Source organism: Pholis gunnellus (assembly GCF_910591455.1).
Source record: "Pholis gunnellus genome assembly, chromosome: 23".
Lineage (NCBI taxonomy): Eukaryota > Metazoa > Chordata > Actinopteri > Perciformes > Pholidae > Pholis > Pholis gunnellus.
The window spans coordinates 8,784,691-8,807,144 of NC_136550.1; the positions used below are offsets into that span (position 1 = coordinate 8,784,691).

Genomic DNA, 22,454 nt, shown 5'->3' on the forward strand with positions numbered 1-22,454 from the left:
CAGCTCATCTTCGCTCCTTGGAGGGAGGGTGCTTGGAAAGTTCAGCACAAATGGAGAGCCCTCGCTTCAGGGTTAAAAAAAAAGAAAAAAGAAGAAAATTCCAAGGCAGACTTTTACTTTGACAACGTCCCGCGACAGGACAAGTGTCCTCTTCTCTCCTCCTTTCCTCTGGTGGTGTCAGCGTGGCCCTTGTGTCTGCGTGTGGCGGGAGCAACGATCATGAGTGAGTGGAGAGCAGTGACTGGGGGCTCACGTGTGTGCATGTGTGTGCGTGTGTGTGTCTGGGCTTGAGCGGATCGAGGGTAAGGCTGCCTGATGTTGTACGCTTTTCTTTTGTCAGGTCATTAATATTTGCTTACCAGTGGTTTACCTCCTGCTTTCTTGGGAAGGTTGGGGGGGGCTTCTCTCAGTCTCTTTTTTTTTCTTCCTCCCACAACTCACTCCTTCTCGTCAGACTTTTCCTGCAACTCCTCTGAGCAAACACGCTCCTACTCTTCTTCTGTGTTACAAGAGAATGCCCTGTTGGCTTCACTATACAGTGGTTATCCAATGAGTCTCTGTATCGGTCTCTCTCAGACACACAAACAAACACACACTCCCACACTTGATCTCGTAGTGTGCCTGCTGCTCGCTCTACTCAGCACCATCTGTGGATGTTTTACACTCACTGACGGTTGCCATGGAGGTGTGGTCTGATTGGCCCGAGAGGAGGAGGAGGAGGAGGAGGAGAAGAAGAGGAGAGATAGAAAGCACACGAGGAGGAGGAGATATATAAAAGGAGAATTAAGGGGAAAGTGTCCACGAATGAATCCGCAATGACCGTACATTATGGGGCCGCCGCATCATGTGTACTTGAAGGATTAAACAATGAGTGACAGTAATGGACGACGTTAATGGTAAAACATGAGCTCTTGAGAGGGACGTGGTTGCGGGAGTGATAAATACACTGTCAAAATAACAATAAAAAGTCCACAGACAAAGGAAGGGTCGAGAGAGAGACGCTGTGGAGCCACTGTTTGTGAGATTTCCTGCGACCAAATGTCAAGGTCAGTACTAATAATGACTGACAGGCTACGCCCAGCGTCTGTGAGGACATTAGGACCAACCGAGTGCATCATCTTCTCCACTAATTAGCCCACACTGTACCTCAATTGCACTCATCCATCAATGCCAAGCTCTCCCATCTGAAACGCCTGTCATTAACTCAAACCTTTTACTGGCGCCACTCGTATTACTGCAGTAAATTTGCCTAAGAAAACACCGACTTGTTCGCTTTTTCTCATTATTACACGTCCATCAGGCTGACGGGCGCGGGTATGAAATAAGTTTGGGTCTAAATTTGCACTGAAACGGTGTTGATATTCCACAGGTTACCAGGCAGAAAGCAGGTCTATTTTGGTGAATCCTGCTCCATGTCTGCCTTTGCAGACTCCGACCTTGGAGTTCTTGTCAGCACAAACGCACACAAACACACACACACACACACACACACACACACACACACACACACACACACACACACACACACACACACACACACACACACACACACACACACACACACACACACACACACACACACACACACACACACACACACACACACACACACACACACACACACACACACACACACGCACACACTCTCTGGACAGGAATGAGCAGTGAGGGGATGGTTCCACAGGCAGGAATAAAAAAAGTGTGCTTGGGAAGTAAAGACTTCAAGGACTTGAAGTACTGTGTGAAAATTCTTACTGGGTCGGGCAGCACAGAGAACTAGAACAGTGTCTCAATTAAGTGAATAATTTACGAGGTACCTGTGGGGCGTAGCAGTTGCCTTTGCAACATGACTTTCTTTCATAGACTTTGGCAGAGGACATGACATAGATAATGACTTTTAAAATTGTTTTGCAGTTGAAAGCAGAAAAGTTGCTTTTTCTTAATTGACCATTGACAAAAGCAGGCTTCTCAGTTCTAGCTCCCGACAATTTTTTTGGCTGAAATTACGTTTTATCATAGCAAGCTAGCTAGCATAGGGTAGTTCAAGTGGTACCCCAGGGTAGGCAGTGTTCCGGAAAAAGCAAATATAAAGAAATGTGCCCTTGCAGTGCAGCTCCCCCCCTCTCTGTCCTAAGCCCCTCCCACCAGACGAGCTGACACGTTAACCTTTCGCTCAGTCGTCTAATGCCGTGTTCACACCATTAGGGCACGGCTGCAACAGTTGTTCCTACAGGCAGCTTTACGCGATATCCCCAAGTGTGTGTTGTGTCTGTTTCCGTGCATACACGCTTGAAGAATTGCATTCGGTCCATATTCCACCCACCAAACCCCTGAGAACACTTGTGTGCAATGCCATTACCTGTCATCCAGTCCCTGCTTTCCATTTCCATCCATGTTTCCGATAAACAAAACACATTGACAAGTTATATTCATACAGCCGCCTGGGAGCAGCTACACTGGAGTATTTTTAGGAGACACAACTGTCCAGAACAAACTGAGTCCAATGAGGTTTGCCACCTCGCTGGTTCTGAAGGGAACAGATGGTGTACTGCTCACATGAGTGATTGGCAAACTAACACTGACCAACCTTACAATTTGTTTCTCGGAAACACAGCGTCACACAAGTCACACTTTTTTTTTCCTTCAAGCAAACACTCTCAAGGACTTCCCCCTCATCCCCCTGTTGAGTGCGAAGTGTGATGTGTGGAACATATCGCCACATTCCAAGTCCATATACAGTCAGGAAAATCTGTTAACACGAGTCATGTTTACCTGAATGAGTATGATTGAGGCAAAACAAAAGAGTGATAAGGAGGCTGGGGTCAACACAAACACAGATGCTGAAATCTTTGAGGGATGTGTGGCTAAGTTTAAAGACAAATCACATGTGCAAGTTATATCTGCTGATCAAAGAGGGTTTGTACTTTCAGGTTTGTGTGAAGGCACAAACTCAGAGTTTAAGAATGAATTGCCATAACGTGTGTTGATTAAGAATCAATACATGAACTGCAATCTAAATTGTAGCTACTAAAGCATCAAAGTACAGTGAAAGTATATTTTTAAACCTGGCGCAGAATAATTTATCGAGACGCTCCTTAACAGGCAACTTTACTTGGTTTAACTGTGGACCGATTTCACCTATGTTCCTGAACGGAATTAAAAATCAAAGTAGCGCACAGTATAATATTAAAAATGTCAATTTGTCTTTAAAAACCCCTCTGAAGCTCATTCTAGAATATAAAGTCCCGAAGAAACTTTTCAGTCTTTCCAGACTTTGATGGAACATGAGCTTTTTCATGTTGCACCCTGCAGCGACGACAGGAGGGACATGAAATAGGCTCCACTCAGGGAGAAGTTGACAGATATATCGATCCATCTCGAAAACAGTAACTGCAGGTGCCGGGGGTGAGAGCCACCATTACCACACCGAGAGCTTTTCCCCCCCTTCCTGTGTGAAAGCAGCTTGATCGGCTGTAAAACTGCAGAGAGCAGCTTGTCGTCAAACACGGGGGGCAAAATGTACGACCATAGACATCCTCTGCTAAATGTATAAATGCTAAACAGCAGGGAAACGTCAGTCATTAAATAAACAAACCGCAAGATGGAAATGAGAAATCTACACGGAAGCTAGCTCTGCTGCGACACAAAGCACCCAGAGACAAATGAAAAACTGCCTTTGAATCTTTGAGATGAGAGTGCATGATACATCTCCATCAGTGCAGGCCAGAAACTGGGAGCTTCGGGGAATGTGGCCACTAAAATGAACATCAAGAGCTGAGCCACAATCTATAACGCACCCGTCTGCAGTTGAGTGTGCTTCAGTGCGCCGGATAAGTGCTCCACCTACTCACCTTACCCTTGCTTGACAATATCCAGAAAAAGGTTCGGAAAGTTGTCGGAGTGGAGCATGACACTGTCCGTTGTCAACTGGTCAGCCTTAGACATGTCAGATTTGTACTATATTTACCAAAGAATATACGTTATTCAAATGTGTACATTTTGGGGGTTTTCTACCCCCGATTGAAGGATGCCCCTAAAGGATTGGGCATTAACAGCTTGTGCAGGTATTGATTGGATGTAAGGCAATATAATATTGTATTTACTCTCATGTATTAACCACTGCAATTTAGTTGTATATGTTGTTTGTGACTCGTGAATTATGAAGTGCTTTTATTTCAGGGGAGATTGATTGTACTTTCTATTAAATATTTATTAGTGTTCTATCAAAAAAACACTTCTATTATTTGCTCCGAGCAGACATGGAAAATGAATGGAGACGATTAAACTGTTATTTCCATCAAAATAAACGTCACAAGAAAAACTCATTAACAGCACAGCTACAAAAGTCTGCCTTGTCAAACCCTGCAGGCACAGTATCTGCAGGCTCATTAGACAGGCACCGAGTGTAATGTCCTCCAGTACCTGAACGTATCGCTGAACACCAGCATGCACACAGACATGAACAATATCTGCAGTATTCAGTACCAACAGCCAGCTTAGGCTGAGTTTTTGGCGAGCAAGGAAAACTTGGAACACGTCATCAGCACAATACAGGAACCTCATACCGAATCTGATGTTATTGATCATTTGATTTGAATTGAAAGGGTTACATTTTAAATGAAAAATGTTTCAGTCCATTTGAGACTTCGTTGAAGGAGAGTTATCTTCCCTCTAGGTCACGGAGGGTCTTGATTGACAGTACATTGTAGTAGTTTAGTATGTGCTATACCCCAAGGACATTCTGAGACAACTCCTGTTTCAGTTATTATCAATGATTTGCCCTCTGCTTTGAAAAATGCAGGTTTAACAATGTATGCTGAAGATTCCACTGTGTATTATGCAGCAACTACATACCATGAACTAAATGAAGCTTTGGCTAACGGGTTGAATATGATTATCCTTAAATATAAAAGGCAAAGTTATAGTGGACCTCGCCCTTGACAGTTAACCTCTCATGGACCGAGCATATTAATACAGTGGTTAGTAATGTGGCCTAAGTGTTCTCCCAACGTACAATCACACATGATGGGTCGAGTTTCTAAATCATTCATATTTGCGCCTTTGTTCAACAGTTTGGTCGTCTGCATCTAAAACAAACCTGGCAAAAATTGAAGTCACGAAACACGATTTTGAGAGTAATGCTTTGTCATTTTGTTTTGCTGATTTAATGGTCTGCCTCCTGAGAAGGAGAGAGCTGCTCAGCGATCAGAGAGAGAGAGGCAGCAGGGAAAATCTGTTTGTAGAGCCAGCATATCTTTTTGTACGTCACTCGATGTAGAAAAGGGTTTATTTCGACCAAACCACAATTTTCCTCAGTAAATATCTTAAATGCTTCATCAATTATCTGAAAGCATAGTTCTGATTAATATTCTGCAGGTCGACTTCAAGGAATCAACTATTTTTCCACCTCTTAAATTCCATACCTATGCTATAATCATTGAATTAAGGCTGCAACTTGCCATTATTGAAAAATATGTTGGTATTTTCATGGTGAATTGATTCATCTTTGAGGCTTTATAATTTGTTGAATAGCGCTAATCACATTGGTCGAGACCTGTTAAGTGCAAAACAGCAAATTCTCACATTTGAAAAGCTAGTAACCGTGTATGTTCAGCAATTTCAAAACACAGACTATTTGTTTCAGTGCTAATTTAAATATTTTAAATGGAAATGTCAAATAGGTAATTGCAAGGAAAAACAGTGAAGCTTGCGTTCATATTAAAAGCAACAAAATCATGAACACAAAAGCCAATGTGTACATGAAAACTGGTCCAGCTCCCAAAGCACAACCAAGAGAAACATGCCCTTAAACAAAAGCCCCTCAACTTGAGTCACCACGCTCCAATAGTGGACATTCTGCTGAGTAAGTAGAAAGCTGTGAGGAGACTATAGCGGCATCAGTTCTGTTTATACGGTTTTGTGTCGGAATAAATCCCCAGAGAATGTCCTGCATTAACATTCCTGCCGCAGATGATTTCAAGAGTGTGGAGGAAAATAAGTGGAAACAGTAGATATACTGAAGACTAAGGGTGATGCATTCATTTTCTGATAGAACAGCTAAGTCTGGGCTCTCGGCCCAGAATTGCTTACTGCACACACAATTTCACGAGCCTCAAAAGATGGTAAGGTGGTAATATGATGCAGCATCGCCAAACATGCACAATGACAGTGAAATGGGACATTCTCACAGCAGAGAGGCAATAAAATAACAAATAAATCAATGTCGTGGAAAGTGGTCAGAATGTTCATTCGCAATGAGGCAGTTAGAACCTCAATCATTTGCGGCGGGAAAGAAATTAAACTACATTCTTTAGCACCTGGCCTTAAATGACCGCATTGCCTCATCAACATGAAGTACAGCTTCTTCTTTTTTTTGTAAAAGGAAAGGATGAGTGAGCTGTGGGGTTTCACATTCATGCCTGGCTCATACTTTCTATCAGGGTGAACCCAATAAAATCCCGGGATGGGTGCAGTGCAGTTCCCTTCGCCCCACATGAAGTTTATGGTTTTGCTCAAAAGGCGTAACAAGACTGCCAAAGTCTAAAAAAACGCTGAATTGTCGTAAAAGCCTCACAAGTCATCTGAAGAATTGTTTGGGTTTTTCTCAACGTCAGCAATGTCAAAGTAAAGGTTTTCTAGACTAACTGGCTTTAAACATTGGGTCTGCATTGTGCAACCAACGGGGAACCGTGAGCAGAGCCTTTGCCTCGGGAGATGCAGGACACTCTAAAGCTATCAAGCCAAACGGCTGCTATAGCAACCTTTATGGAGATAAAGCACACAGATGTGGTCATTAGGACAAAAAAAAGGTTGATCGATTTTGCTAAGCCGTCATTAGGAAAAAGGTTAGCCGATTTGTTAAGAGCATATTAGGGGGCGAAAAAACCAACAACAACGTCTGAGGGGATCTTTGGTGTTAGTGATGATAAAGTGCTCCATGAAACAATTAATGCTGCAGCTTCATCGGGAGATCAAGTTCGCATTCTGGGAATAGACTTGAAGGCTGGACTTGAATCAAAGCAGAGGAGGATTACCGTTTCAGCCTGTCTGGGTTCAAACAATGTAGGAACCAATAACCAATCAATGAGCAGTGAAGGATAATAATTTCTTCATGCTGACCACGACTAGCTCAGCAGAAAGAAGAAAGACAACAGCTTGTGCTTTGCCTGAAGAAGTATTTGTATTTTTAATTCATTCTTATTTCATCACACTTCTTTAGATTTATAAAGTAAATTAAATATATAAATGCAACTAAAGATAATTTGTATTGCTTATAAATCTGCTGATTATTCTATTGATTGTTCTATAAAATGTATATAGGAAATAGTAAGAAATGGCAATTATGAGCCCAAGGGGATGAACCCAAAGTGATGATGCCTTATTGTGGAATTCTGATTCGGTGTCATACATGTACAGAATATTAAGCATGTATGAAAGCATACTTCCACACATAGTGTGTCCTAAAATGCTGCTGATAAGAACCATTTTGAGATCATGTGAAGCAACTCTGTGCTTTTCTGAATCGTAACGTTAGCGGTAGCTGTGACAATGCAGGGTGTCACTGCAGATGAGAGCCGGGTCGATATCCAAAGGACAGTAATGAATTGCTTATGACATCAGTGTACTAATGTTAGCACAACTGTTCCCTTAGGGCAATGCTGAAAAGCATATGGGATGCCTCGTCACATTGAAATCCATTAACAGTTGTACGCACTTTACAGACCATTTAGATGCAGCGTGTGAATACTCTGTGCTGCAACAGAATAATGGATCGTCATACCGAACGTATGGCAGGTTTGAACATTTTGCTTTCTCTAAGTGCTTATCAGGATCCCCACTGCAGTCACTCTTCATTGGCATTCATTACCATTCTTTAGAATCGGGCGTTTTGAAAAGGTCATTACAGAAAACTGATAAAATCCCCTTCATTATGAATCCGCTGATGGAATACTCGTAACGGCACAAACCTGAAATGCAATCTCACGTTCCTCCAAGAGAGAACACATTACTGAATATCTCTGTCATCACTCCTTCGACGCATCCATCTACAACTCTGGCTGGGGCTATTTGGGGAGATGAAGGCTCTCGAACAAGACTCCGATAAGGCTAACTCGCTTTGTATGTCCATTCACATGTAGCTGAGAGGGGGGCCTGGAATTATTTCCTGAGAAAATAACCAAACGGAGTGAGATGGACCAGCTCCACTTCAAACATCAACGGCGTATTTATTCCCACTTGCATTTGAATTGCTGGCTCTGAAATAGTTAAATTAACTTCCAGCTCTTAGGACATTAGGTATTGTATTAATGCCTGCTGAAAGCCTTATTGCGCAATTCTGATCGTTTATTGCGTTTCTTTTTGTCACACACACACACACATTATGATTTCAGTGTAGCTACTATCCAATACCAATCTGAAAAGGTTACATGACCAAAATAAACCACAAGGATTTCTCTTTTGTTACATTCATTAGATGTCTGAACCATTCCCAGAGGCTCTTAACTTTGCAGTGACATTGCAGCAACATTCACCTGTGATCCTGTTCAGTCATTTCTTTTGATATGCATTGGAAACATGGACCGGTGATGATAGGTACTTTGAATTTAGCTTGAAGCATTTCTCAAAACCCTCATGGGAGGTCCAGCACCTCATTATCTCTCCTTTAAACAATGTCCTCCATGCTCGCTACTGCCAACAGACAGTGTGTATGTTAGGGCGCCGCTGTGGGATTATGAGCGTCCTGAGGGGACATAAGAGTTGTAGGAATTCTAATGAGACTTTTTTAGATCGCTCATGCATCACATTTTTGACTCCCTGTTAAAGTGGGCGAAAGCAGAGAAGAAAACGTCAGACACAACGTGCTGTTCTTACGTCATTAAGTAGTGCTATCTGTATGATACACAAGGGAAAACATCTGATTTCGACCACTTAGACTGCAACTCGGTCTTTGAACAGAGGCAAAGCCTGGTGCTGCCTCCAGTACTGCCTTTGCCGCTCTGAACCGAAGACAGCTCTTCCACAGCTCAGCCTGCTATCTGTGAGCAGAGCAGTTGACCTTCTGTGTAATTGGAGGGCTTATCAAACAGAAGAGCATGCTGTCTATCTTATAAAGTGAGGGCAAAGAAGTTAATGCATGGCCCCTGTAGCTTGATAATGCATGCAGGTGACCCGATAGAGAACTTCACTGATCGGTGATGCTAACGCTTGAGGGTTCACCCAACAGAGAGCAGCGTTTAGTATTGGTGAGTTTGTTCGCAAACATGCTAACGCAATAAAAAGTTATTGAAGGAACCAAGTGCTTCTGAGATCATTCTACTTTACGTGATCTAGATAAAATGGTGAATGTCCAAACTCGCCAAAGCCCATTTCACCCACCAGGAACTCCACATTATAATTTACCATATTATAAAACAAACCGGGGGGAGACAGACAAAGCTTGGCTTATTCATAGAATGCTAATAAACGGGACTGAGTTTGTGAGCGAGTCCACTAGAGCTGAAACAATTAGTCCATTAGTTTTTATTACCGATTAATAGATTCAGTCATATTTCAAGCAAAAAGCCGAACATCATCTTCTAGTTTCTCAAATTTGCAGATTTGATGGTTTTCTTTGTCATATTTGACTCATAACTACATTTTGGCGTGCTGTTTGGATAAGGCAATCAATTTGAATATGCCGCCATCGACTCAGATTATATTCGCCATTTTTCATTGTTTTCTGACGACTTTTAGACAAAACAATTAATTATTAATCAATAAAAAGTCTGCATCCCTAAACTGCTCTCTTTATAGTGTGGCACGTGAGCCTTTTCCAGGTACAGGACCACCATTGAACAGAAAAAGGGACATGAAATCTGTAACAGCTGGACGGGCCACACCGGCACATACATGTGACGTGATGAGGCCAGATCTAATCATGCTCACATTTGAGTCAAATGTTTCAACACCTCCAGCCCTGTATTTTGATCAACACTATTCCACTGCCCGTTTAGAGCATGTGCCCACCCGGAAGGGGCCAACGAATACATTTCCCCAACAGAAAGGTTCCAGATTCAGATTTGACTCACAAAATGTAACAATCATTAAACTATCCAGCATCGTATTAGAATTCAATTCTCCAACCTGAAAAGACATGAACTAAATGAAAGTACATAGTTCTTCAAATGACTCTCTTTCGGTCTTTACTTGAAGTGAAAGACTTTTATAGTGCGGTAGTAACAATTAATAGTTTTACTTCAGAAATAAATGTAATTAGCGGAGGTATTTTGCTGGAGGCAACGTTACAAGATACAATCAAGTCCTAACACAGGGGAAATACATGCAGGACTCTGCAGAGCCCCGAATCCCCGCCCCCACTGCTGAACAGAGCACTGTAGAATATATAATACGGTTCATCAATATTGAACGTATCACAAGTCCACATTGCACCAAATTCAAAAAAAAGCTTTGCTGTGGGTCCCCAGCAATACACCCATCATGTTATGGGTAAGAACCGTTATGCAAGGGACAAACCCACGTACATGCATTCATACAGTCAGACTGAGGTTACTTGATTTGTAGTTAGGTGAATCCAATTATAATGCCTATAATTCAAGCATATTATTATTTGTGCACGTTCAAATGGAAATCTCATTAGAATTGAATTCAACCAGGCAAATAAGCGAGCAAGTCCGACTATGATTTGTTTTTACCTGTTGGTACTGTTTATTTATCGAGTGTGCAATAATGATTACGATTCCTTCCTTGTTTACATGTCATTTTCTTTTTTTTCTCAGCAAGAAAGCAAAGGCTTTTAAAAAAAACAGCTGCATAAAGCGTTTAAATAAATTGTGCATTAGATAACAGCAGCACAGAGGAAGAGAATGGATCAGAAAGAAATACGAGGCTTTCATAAAAGACATACAAGTAGAAAAAAAAAGAGTGCAAAGACAACTAATACTAATATCTTCTAATGTTAAAGATGTTGCTCATCTTTACTTACTCAGAAAATCTTAGTTGCAGATTTGGCCTCTTTCCCTTAAAGTTTAAGGGTTTTGGGGCTTTCTGGTGACATTGAAGAGTGGTAAGAAGAGGAAAGAGAGAATGATAAAAGGAAAGAAATCACAATATATCTGAGTAATGAAGACATCTTGCCCAGGACAGTAATGAACTCCTCCTACTCACCTCATCTCTCAGTTTGATTGAGTGAGGGGTCAGCGTACGCTTTCACTCAGAGCAAAAACAATAATGATCTGGAAAGTGTCAGCCCCCCCTATTTACTGTTCCTCAGGCCAGCCGGGTATTCAAATATGATGGCGCACTAAAATCACAGACGTCATGAATCTCAACATGTCTTCTGGGAGATGACTGAATGGGGAAAAGGGGGCAGAGTACGGCAGAAGGGAAATGTAGATGGCATTTAAATGATGGTTATAAACTGTATAATGCTCCTATTTCAAATAGATTTCAATTTCCAATTCAGCAACAACAAATATTGTTTTGGAAATAATCATAAGGCCAAAACGCAAGAAATAAAATTCAGACAAAACCAACAGGATAACACACAAAACGAGGAAATAGCTTTAGTTCTACATTTTAATTTCCAGCCTGAAAATGCTCAACTGTTGTTGATAGTGTGGGGTTATATAAGGATCTTGGGTTTGAATAAATTCAAATTTTCTAGGACATCGATCTTGAAATACTGGCCAGGCACTCTGCATGCTGATCAGTTTGTTTAAGAAGCTGCATCAAACACCTTTTCCTCAAAAGGCACCAGGAACACAAACCGCTCATTCTCTCAAGATTTGAAAATGCTTATTTTAAATATTGTTACTTTGATACATTTTCAAATAATTGCACAACTCTTGTTGTGTAAGGTCATCATATGGCAGTTGGTTGTGTAAATCTTCCTGAGTAGGAGCCAATCAGCCTTTTCCTCATTCTCTCAGGAGCACTAAATGTGAGGGTAAATAGAGCCAATAAGGGGGTAGAGTCCTTGTTAACATGCTGATGAAAGACACATGATTTGTGGAAATGTTGTATCTATTTGTTTTACTATTTTTTTAGTCTTAAGACTTTTTTTAAGACTGTAGACTCAGCATTACAACAATGCTAACATGTAGATGTTTAGCTTGATCACATTTTAGTTTTGGGTATTACATCATCTGCCTAATAAGCACAAAATACAATGCACTGCTGAAGCTGATAGGAATGTCTCTACTATTGGAAAAAATATAAAAATTTGACTTAATGTTGGCAATAGAGGAAAAAGTCAGGGGATCACCAAAGTTATTACAATTCGTCCTCTGGGGGACATCAATGTCTGTACGAATTACATGACAATCCATACCGCAGGTTTTAAAGACATAAGTATTCATCCTCTGGGGACAATGAATGTCTGGTTCTAAGCAATTGTTCAAGCACACATGGGCTTTTTTGTGACTACATTTATGTTTTATGTAGAATTCTGTACAAAGAGAGAAAGAGCTGGTTGTTTATTACCCACAGTTCTCTCATGAGACCTCTTCAATTAGAGATCCCCCGAATAGGGAAGAAGGTCAAAACCTTTAAATCAGTCATTATTGAACACAAGATGTTAATGTTCCCATTACATCACTAGTAAAGTCATTCAGAGTCCCCAGGGAACAATTAGGATTTGGCGTATGGTCGCCTGTATCATTAACCAGCCCAGAGCAAAAACACACTCAGCAAATAACAGCATCAACCTCCATCTACTTATTTCTTCCTGAAAAATGCCTCACATGTCACAGCTCTGGTTTCTTCTTTGTTTTTAAGATGTGAGATACATTCCATGGTCGCCTCAGATTATAGAAAGTTTATTATATAAATGAATACTATGGAGGTGGTTCTTGAAATAAGATTAGTTCAGAGCTTACAGTAAGTGACAGGTAAACAGCTGTGTGCCTACAGAAGCTACACAGAGGAATTGGGATGTGCCAGGAAGGTAATATTGTCATCCGATCAACAAACTTTTAATTCCCTTATTCTGCAGCTACACATGAAGTCTTCCCTTGAACCTTTTTACACCAGGGGGCATAACACTATTCTCTCTTGTAAAAAGCTATTTACTGAATGACTGCCTTGAAGATGAGAAAAATAAAACAACTTAGTTGCTGCCCTGGGAATAGGCAAATTACATCCACCACCATGCAGTACAAATGATCATTACCACTGCAATTATTGGAAGGCCATCATGTTAGAAATTCATCAGCAGAAGTGGATTGCCAGTAAGCACTCCTCGAAGTATGAGAAAATGCATCGCAAGGCGATTATGTGATGAGCTAATGTTCTCTGTTTTACAAAAAAGATGCCATTTCCCCAACTCGTGGTGCCTGTAAATACATGTTTTTTTCATTAAAAAAAAGCACCGTTTGCATGTGTCTGGTGTTACTAATCTCTTTGATGATCTAAAAGTCAATTCAATACTTTAAAAGACACTGAACAAGTTGCACCAATCCAGGCTTGTACACTACAGCCTGAGTGTAATGAACAAGAACTATTACTCCAGAATAGGTGCCGTTGCTTCACCTTAATGTCAAAAACACAGCAAGAACTCATGCAGACAATTTATTCTGGCGAGTGACTCTGTTAGTGTTAAGACGGAGTCAACTGTCATAACAAAGCGTATATTGTGCCATGCTAAAAAGCTCTGCAGGCCAGCTGAGAGCCTTCTCTTTTTCCATGACCTCATTTAGTTTGGTTCCTTGTAGTAGGCCTGGTGTGGTCTGTTGACCCAATTTCTGCAGTGCGCACGTCTGCCGACGGACCGATTTGCACAAACTACAACAGTTACTTAAGAAGGACAGGCCTCATCCACTGGGAGTACTGATACTCCTGTTATTTCCCTCAAGCGAGAACAAGTAGGACAGGTGCCATTAGTGGAGCAGCAAATATAGAGGTTGTCCTTAATGTGTAGCTGCATGGGTGAGAAATTTCTAACCTTGTTCTCTGTGAAAGTGAAAAGAACCTAGAAATGCCGTCGAAAAAGAATGTTCTGGATCGGGTCGATGCCACCAAGGAACTAATAAGACACCAATTTACAGTTGTACAGCAAGAGAAGGACCTTCGCTATGACACAAAGACAACAAAGTGAGCTTTCCTTCACAGCACAAGAAAAGTAATTCAAGCCACTGGCTGGTGTTTCAGGGGAAACTGATCAAGTGCATTTCAGTCTGACTAAAAGCTAAGATGCAATTCCAATACAGGGCTCAGTATCAGGATGAAATGTTCCAATAATAATAATGCCAATATGTACTATCATTTCCGTACTGGTATCAGAACATTGTTTCTTTCAGCACCCACCTTTAAAGGAATATGAACGTTTTTTTCCATCAACCCCTTTTCCGCTAAGCGCTGTAGCCCTTTGCTTGGAAATATCAGTCAGTCCGCCACTTTGGTGCACACTGAACAATCTTAACTACTGTATGGTTTGCCATTTAATTTTGTACACAGTTTTGTACACAGTCAGGTAAAAATGTTTCAGTTAGCCATTGAAATATCTCAACATCTCTTTGATGGCTTAGCAAAAAGACCTGTAGCCCTGTATCAGCTAATGTTAGCATCCAACAAACTAATCTAAGATGAACATGGTAAACGGTAAAAGATTCAGTCTACTGTCAAACATATCCAGGTTTATCAGTGCGGCTGCAGCAGACTCCAGGCTGTTAAAAAAAAAAAAGTCCTCTTGTGTCTCAGAGGAGCAGCTTTTCATTCTGTTGCAGCCAGACAGATTTATGCTGTAAAATATCACTTTTCGGACAGAGCTTCCAACCTTCAGCCATCTGTCTTTGTCTCTTTTCCTGTACATGCACTGTCCCTATCTGTTCCTTCCAACGTTTCTCCTGCTGATTACTATTCCCTTTCTCTCTCAACTTCTCTATTGTCTCAAACGTCTCTCTCTGTGTTCTATTCTTCACCTTCCACCATGTATCTGCTCGCAGATGTCTCTCTTGGCTGCCAGTGGTCTGATTTGCTTCAACTTCCACAGTATCTAACCCTGCTTACTTGTCCCCACAGGCTTAACTGCAGGGTAATGGAACATAAAACTATCAGTATGCAAATGGAAATAGCATTACAAACCTCTCGAAGGCCTTTACACACCGGGGGCAGGACAAATAAACTGTCAGTTGCAGCACTTTTTAAATAAAAAGGTTCAAATACATTCACGCAGGCAAAGGACCGAATACTTGAATCCTATTGACCCAGAGCAGCGTCTGGCAGTCTCTCTGAAGTAAACTGTTGTATAGCCTGAGTTACTGTAAGCTATTTTATTGAGTTTCTTTTTGGTGAAATGCTCCGAGTGATTTTGAGTTCCCACTGGCAAATATTTACGCAGTGTCTTGGGGTTTTCCTGTCAAAGGTAAGAACAGAAGGAGTGGATCTGGTATGTGCTGCGTTAGTCAAGGTTGAAAGGAGTAATAAAGTTTGCCATCGTTCAGACCACAGAGCCTCCGTGTTGTGTGTATTGAATGTGTCTGTTCTGCACAACATGATTGGTTGATGGCTTTATTCGCAGTGCGGAAGCTAAGAAAAATGAGCATTGCTCATCACGTTCTGTGTTAAAGTACTTATGATAAAAACAGTTCACAAAAAATATATTAATGCGCGAATAAATCACTCCTAAAACAACCACCTGGTGTGTAAAGGCCTTTACTCTCTCAAAAGAATGTTTTTTAACTGCACTTTTGTCTCAGATAGTCTCATGCTTTAGTCTTTCCTGCTCAGTTTGTGGACTCTTGCTATTTATTTATTTTTTACCAATGAAGTCAGGCAACAATAAAGTAAAGTAACTTTGACTAAAGGTCCCTGGAGGTTATTTTACTAACCTTCCGCTAAGGTTCCCTCGTCTTTTAACTCGTCTTTAATAAAGCTAGTTGTTACAGTTGGTACAATGCCAACAGATTACAAGAGAATAATCAATCTACTACTTCTTCTTGAACATTACCAGCAACAACTATTGGTAAATCTATAACTGAAAACAGCTAAACTCAACGTGCTCGAATAAACACTCCTTTAAAGATGCATTACTCAGTGAAATGACAATTAAACAGCATGCCTATGAAACTACCCAAACTGTCCAAAAATTACAATCTGCTTGCAACTTTACATCACAAAATGGCATGTAAATGTCAAAATGTTTCCAATGTGCACTTCTGAGATACGGTCCAGCACCATTCTGCAAACACATGCACTGTAGGTTGGCAGTTTCAGTGGGATGCTCCCAGTAGGACATCAATCTCATCTCCTTTTCTTCAGACAGTGACAGGTTGACGCAGCCATCTGGGACAGTGCCCACACCTTGTTCTATACTTGTCACAAACATGGCATGTGACATGTTTGTCTCAAATGCAGATTTTTGCCATGACAAAGTAATATTTGATGAAAGATTGCGATGAAGATATCCTCAGCCAGTCTGCAGTGTTGCCTATTAAAGTAGGTTTTTATTGCTCGAAGCAGCAATAAAAACCTTGGGCATGGGCAAATCTAATACATTTTATTTATTGGGAACCTACTATGGCAGCTCAAAAACACTGCACGATGACATCGCTATCCTTAGATTTGCAGATGATGAAAGTTTGACTTTCTGTAGGCTGCTGCTGCTGCTGCTTATGATACAGTTCTTTGTTTTATGCCAATCAGCTGCAGGAAACATAACATGTTCGTATCGCTGTGTGTGAGCGAGTATAATTGATTAATTAATTTCAAATGATTATTCAACTTTATTTCTAGACACACGAGTCCATAAACTAGAAAAGCTTTGTAAAAATATCATGAACTGGGAATACATTTGACATGTATTGTGTTATTTTAATTAAGAAACGTGCAAATGCTACAGATTACTTTAAAATACCTTTACTCAATATATCCCGAAATACCTCATTACAATAGGCTGGAGATGCCTATCCTCTATGTAGAACATTAAATACATCACACCTTATCAGACGCTATCCCAGGTGGGGATGTGATTGCATTTGCACGGTCTTTCAGGCCTGGCAACGCACCTTTGCCCGCTGCTTGGATGCTGCCTGACAAACAGGCAGGGGAGATAAATTAGACCGTGACAGGGACAGGTGCGTTAAAGCAGAGTGACACAGACACAAGAAAGTCATTTCTGCCCTGCGGCAGCCAAAGGCTTACGAGGTTTCACTGTACCTGGTATCAATCAGGGGAACCTATTTATAGAGGGGCCCGGGCCGCTGCTGGAATACAAACACTTGACTGAAGTAGGTTACCGGCAAACGGCTGTTATCACCAGCAGACAAGAGGATAAAGGGGAACGTGTGAGGACAAGACGGTGGCCAGGTGCAGGATAAGTTATGCAGAAGAGGTTGGTGATTAATGACATTCACAGCCTCACACCAACTTTTCCCAAAACTAATGTTGTAGTCTAGAGCTAGATTAGGGACCTTCAAAGCTCCATGGTGCGTTTTCTGCTCAATTTAACAGGGAAGAGAGCACCTGTTGGAAGATAATCTACTGCTGCGCATCAGATTTTATAACTTCTACTTTCCGTTGTTGATTTATCTCTTGATCTTTTGTTTTAATCGATGGTTGCGTCTATAAAATGTGAGGACATGGAGAGAACTCCCCATCAAGTGTCAAGGTGACAAATTCAACTTCCCAAAACCTAAAGACATTTTGCTAAGATTCATTTAGTAGCTGTCATGGAACTATAAAAGTGAAAGATGTGTTGTTTTTTTGTATTCAGGGCTAAAGCAGTCCATTATGCTTACACGTGGCCTCCTCCCAGAAACTAAGAGTTACCAAGCCTGTGGAAAAACACTTGCATGTGGCAACGAATGCATAATTAATGTTGTGTAGAAGGAGTTCCTGGTATAGCTTGGACAAAAGGACCCGGCTTGGTTACAGCGATAACCAGCACACTGTCACGTGTTGAACCACCCGGCATCTCATTTAGCTGTATCCAATTGACAGGGTGGAGTGCGAGTGTTATTGTCTTCCAACAGGCTACTTTAAGGTCTTTTACAAACAACACGGTTCGCTGGGGTCGCCTCCTCTCAGACTCATCCCTGGCTGTTAGCTGCTAATCCCCTGTTTATTAACAGAGGGGCGTGGGTCGTAGCCAAGTCTGACAAAGAGAACGGCAGACTCACTGTTGCGTGACATAATGGAAAGTGCTTCTCGAATCATGGGTCCTTCGGGGTGGTGATATTTGAGCCATTTATAGAATTGTTGGGCAGAGCATTAGCTGCATTGCGCAATGACCAGCGGAAGACGTTGCTGCCGTTCATGACAAAGCAATGATGATCATAAACTTAAGTTTCTGCACTACAAAACATGAATAATAACTAAATAAATACAGATTAAACAACACACTTATATTGCTTCCAATGGGATCTAATTAACTTGCCATTACATCCGAGGCTATGCATGTGTAATATGTGCAAAGATGTGAAACACACTGGCCACTGTATTTCAACAAATTTGCTCTCGTCATCTCTGATCCCATTAGTTGTAAACAACGGGCAATATCTTCTTCCCGGCTGTCGCAGGTACTAGCTCGCGCCGTGAATAAGATTAATGGCAGGGAAAGGTATCACTGTTGGATCCCTCTCCCTCGTTCTCCTGCAACCATTTTCACAACATATGAATCAAATGGATGACAACAGTGAGACACGGTTGCATCTGAGCCAGCCAGCAGTCCCACGGCAATCTCTCTCCTTCCCCTTTTTCTCCGATCTGAGAGGCTGCATGCTGACTTAACTTGCCCATTAATCCATCATTGCCTTTTTCTATTTCCCCTTCAGATCTACAGAGGCCTGCACTCTTGACCAAGTGGGAAAATAGATTAAAATAAAAAAAGTGAGTTGCTTTACCGAAAGCAGACATGTGACCTAAAACAACAGGCCAAATTGTGATTTCTCATTCAGAAGAATCCTGCTTTATATAGCGCCGGAGAGAACCGCTCTCACCAAGGACACACACCCCAGGACTCTCCTAATGATCTTGAGCATTATCTCCAAAGTAGAGCATCACGGTGATTAGTATCATTCCTCAAGGTTTAAGGGTCCTTTTAGCAGTACTTCTCATCATGGGATTTGGTATCACACTGCGAGCAAACTCAGCAATTTAACTCAAATCAGTGAGGGGAAGCGGTGGGATTTAGACGTGAAGTTATCAAATACATCTTGGTGTGTGTAGGATTCAGCCAGAGGGGCTAGTCTGACAAAATGTTTTTACTGAGGAACACATGCAGCCTTGAATTTGAAACTTCCTCATGAGGCAACATTACCATTAACTCGGCCAAAACAGGAAATAAATTGATTTCCAGTCCATTTCTGTGCTGTTTGAAGGACATGTCCCTGATAGGCAGTCCTGAGGTGGTGGTGTCCTGGCTAAGGTGGGAATTCAATGGCACTGCACTGATTCTCCATTGAGCAGCATGTTCTTTTGGAATGAATGTATGTCAAAAATGAAACACCAACTCCTTTAACAGAACAACAAACAATGTCGACCAAATAACAAACCAGTCAAATAGCTCTCGATCACGTCTTCAGCATGAAACACGAATGTTCTGATTGTAATAAGGGAAAAATAAAACAAGTTGGCCGATCCCACGATTGAGAGCTGCTGCTGATGAACACTGATATGCTCTATGCTCCGTCTTGAATGTCCCAATCATAAAGCAGAATTTGAGTCGACCGTCCATCAGCAAGAGATGCATCTTAGATATAGTGAGTGCATTTGGGGCCAACTGAATTACTACTGCAGTGCAGACACCCGCAGAATTTATGACAGTATCACTGTAGGAGTGATAAAAGGACACGTGGTGTGTTCAGGCGGAGTGTTGTCATGCAGGGTTGATGCATTGGATTATATTAGACTGCACTGCTGTCGATATTGTAAGTGAAACAGGTTAATAGCTGCAGTATGTTGCATTATTAAGAGTTAACAGTGTCAACTTTGAAATCGGTCTACAGGCTTAGTGTTGTTCCTTCAGTGGTATTCATCGCTGCAGCAAATGATGTACGTGTTCAGTGATACATCCTGTGTTATATTGTCACTACCATATGAATCACGTTAAATTACTTCAGGTTTAAATTGGAACAATTATATACACTGGTAATAAACTGCTCTGAATACAGGAAACTGTGTATTAGCATGGTAATCATTCATTTGTTCTGTAGCCTGCTGCCCTCTCCTGGCAGTAAATATGAAGTACAGCGAAGGACCTCTACAGAGTGTGTGTGTGTGTGTGTGTGTGTGTGTGTGTGTGTGTGTGTGTGTGTGTGTGTGTGTGTGTGTGTGTGTGTGTGTGTGTGTGTGTGTATAAATATACATTTTTAATATTCAGAGGAACAGTATACAGTGTAGCTTTTGTCCCCCCCCATTGAGTGAAAATGTAATCTTTCTAACACTTGACAGTAAAATCTGGACATGCAGTACTGGATGTCGTTACTCCCTTCATAGAGACAGCAGGGATTTGTACCATGCTCTCTCAGAGCGGACGTGTGACCCCGTGGACACAGCATGGGCCTCGTGCTTGTGTATTTCTAACAACACCTGCTTCACCTCTTTTCATCCGGAGGGTACGATTGCCACCTGGCAGGTTTTATGGTGCAATCATATCCATGCCGAGAGCTTATTCTGGGCAGCACAGTGAATAGTATTATTAGTTAGTGACGCCATCCAATGACAAGAACACCTACGAACAAACATATGCTAGGAGAGGAGGCTGCAAATACAATGTTGCTGTTAACTTATTATTACAGTACTGCTTTAATTTGTGCTCTGTAATTCATGGTTTTAGTTTGTATACAATTCAGTATTGTCTTTCTTAATACCACTCTGATCCTGTTTAGCTCCCTGCCCTGGGATGGAGGCAGCGTGTTTTCCAATGAAAAAAGGAGCAGTGAACGGAATGAAAGTCGAAGCAAGTGCTCTGTCAAAATCAAAGGCGCCTGACGGGAACACCTGGGTCCCCGTGTGGCTCCAAATACGGCCGCCGGGCTCGCATGTTACAATAGGGATACCTTCATGATAACTGTGCAGAGGAGACTACACCGATTATGTGATCAAGAAACTGCACCTGCCCCATCGACACCGCTCTAATCAATACAAAATGAGAAAAGTTTCATATTTTTCTAAGAAAGATGAATATGCATAATATTGCTATTAATATTCATGAAGAACAGCTGTTTTAGAGTCCTTCTATTGTTGTTTTTCCCCCTGCAGAAAAATCTTCATTACAGATGTCATTTAGTCCCTACAGTGAAATTCATGACGGTTTATTAATAGCATTCTAAATAATACACACAACCCGTTTATCTAACAAGCCATATCAATGCGGAACAACACCTGCCAATGACTAAAAGCTCCAGGTTTATGGTAATACTTGACATGTCACGGAGCTATTAAACAATCATGCAAGCAAGCGTCACTCAGCTCAACGGCAACAACGAAAACCGATGAAAAGCAAAGAAACTGCAATCTCATAACTTTTACTGCAGCCAAAAAAAACTAAACAAGTTTTGCACATAGAAACATTTTGTGTGCACACTACACAAGACAGAAAAAAAGTCATATTTAAAAGCCTTCCCATTTTCATGATTTATATGAAAGATATAAACCTACAGTTTATGTGCTTAACACCAAGTTAAATAACTTAATAATTAGAGCACACATTTCTTTTTAATGTCAATATCTAATTGAGTTTTCATGAATCTGCTTTCAAAGATAAAACTTGAATGATTTCCTTGAGTAAGAAAGGGGGCTCAATTCAAGTTCAGACGGATCTAAATGTGATGCAATAGCCGAGCCAAGTGATCCCTTTGTTTAACTGCCCGATAGGTTTCCTGTTCCAGTGGCAAGGAAATGGAGCAATAAATCCTATTTTATATAATGCTATATATCCATTGTGAATATATAACCCGAGCAGTAATCAATACTGATTCAAAGAGAATTAATTCACTCGAGCTCGTTAGTGTGACTCATGGTGCAACGCGTTCCGGTCACTTTAGAAAAATCATAAAATTCTGCTGTTCTTTTATAAAAGGTAGAAGGATGACTGACCCATACCACATCTATGTGTTTTATATGGTGAGGATATCCTGAGCGGGTTTTGGACGGAGTTCATTCTGGACTCCGGGGCTTTTGCTCCATTTCGTCTCGTCAGAACTCGGGAACAGTTAGTGAGTGTATCGTGTTACCGTTAAATCCAAACTCAAATACATGGAATTAGTTTACTCACATTGGTTTTTGCAGTCCTCTTAAGTGCACACTGTACTTCTAATATTTCTCAGACTTTGTTCTGCAGTTCTCCACTTTCTTTTGACAATGTTTAGGAAATCGTTTTTGTTTTTTTTGCCTCTTTAGTTTCATGGAATAACTGTTCATTAGTCCTTCAATCTAAACGCCAAGGTACCCTCCTATTAATTATACAAAAGACACTACAAGCCAAAACAGGTCCTCTTAATTCTTTTGTTCATCTTTAG

At 41.2% G+C, this 22,454-nt stretch overlaps 1 protein-coding gene across 2 annotated transcripts in view; it reads right to left on the bottom strand.

Annotated features, from left to right (window-relative positions):
• Positions 1 to 22,454, bottom strand: part of kcnip4a (potassium voltage-gated channel interacting protein 4a) — a gene marked incomplete at both ends in the record, with an annotated part of 112,296 nt that overhangs the window by 76,441 nt on the left and 13,401 nt on the right. The gene's annotated exons all lie outside the window — the stretch shown is intronic.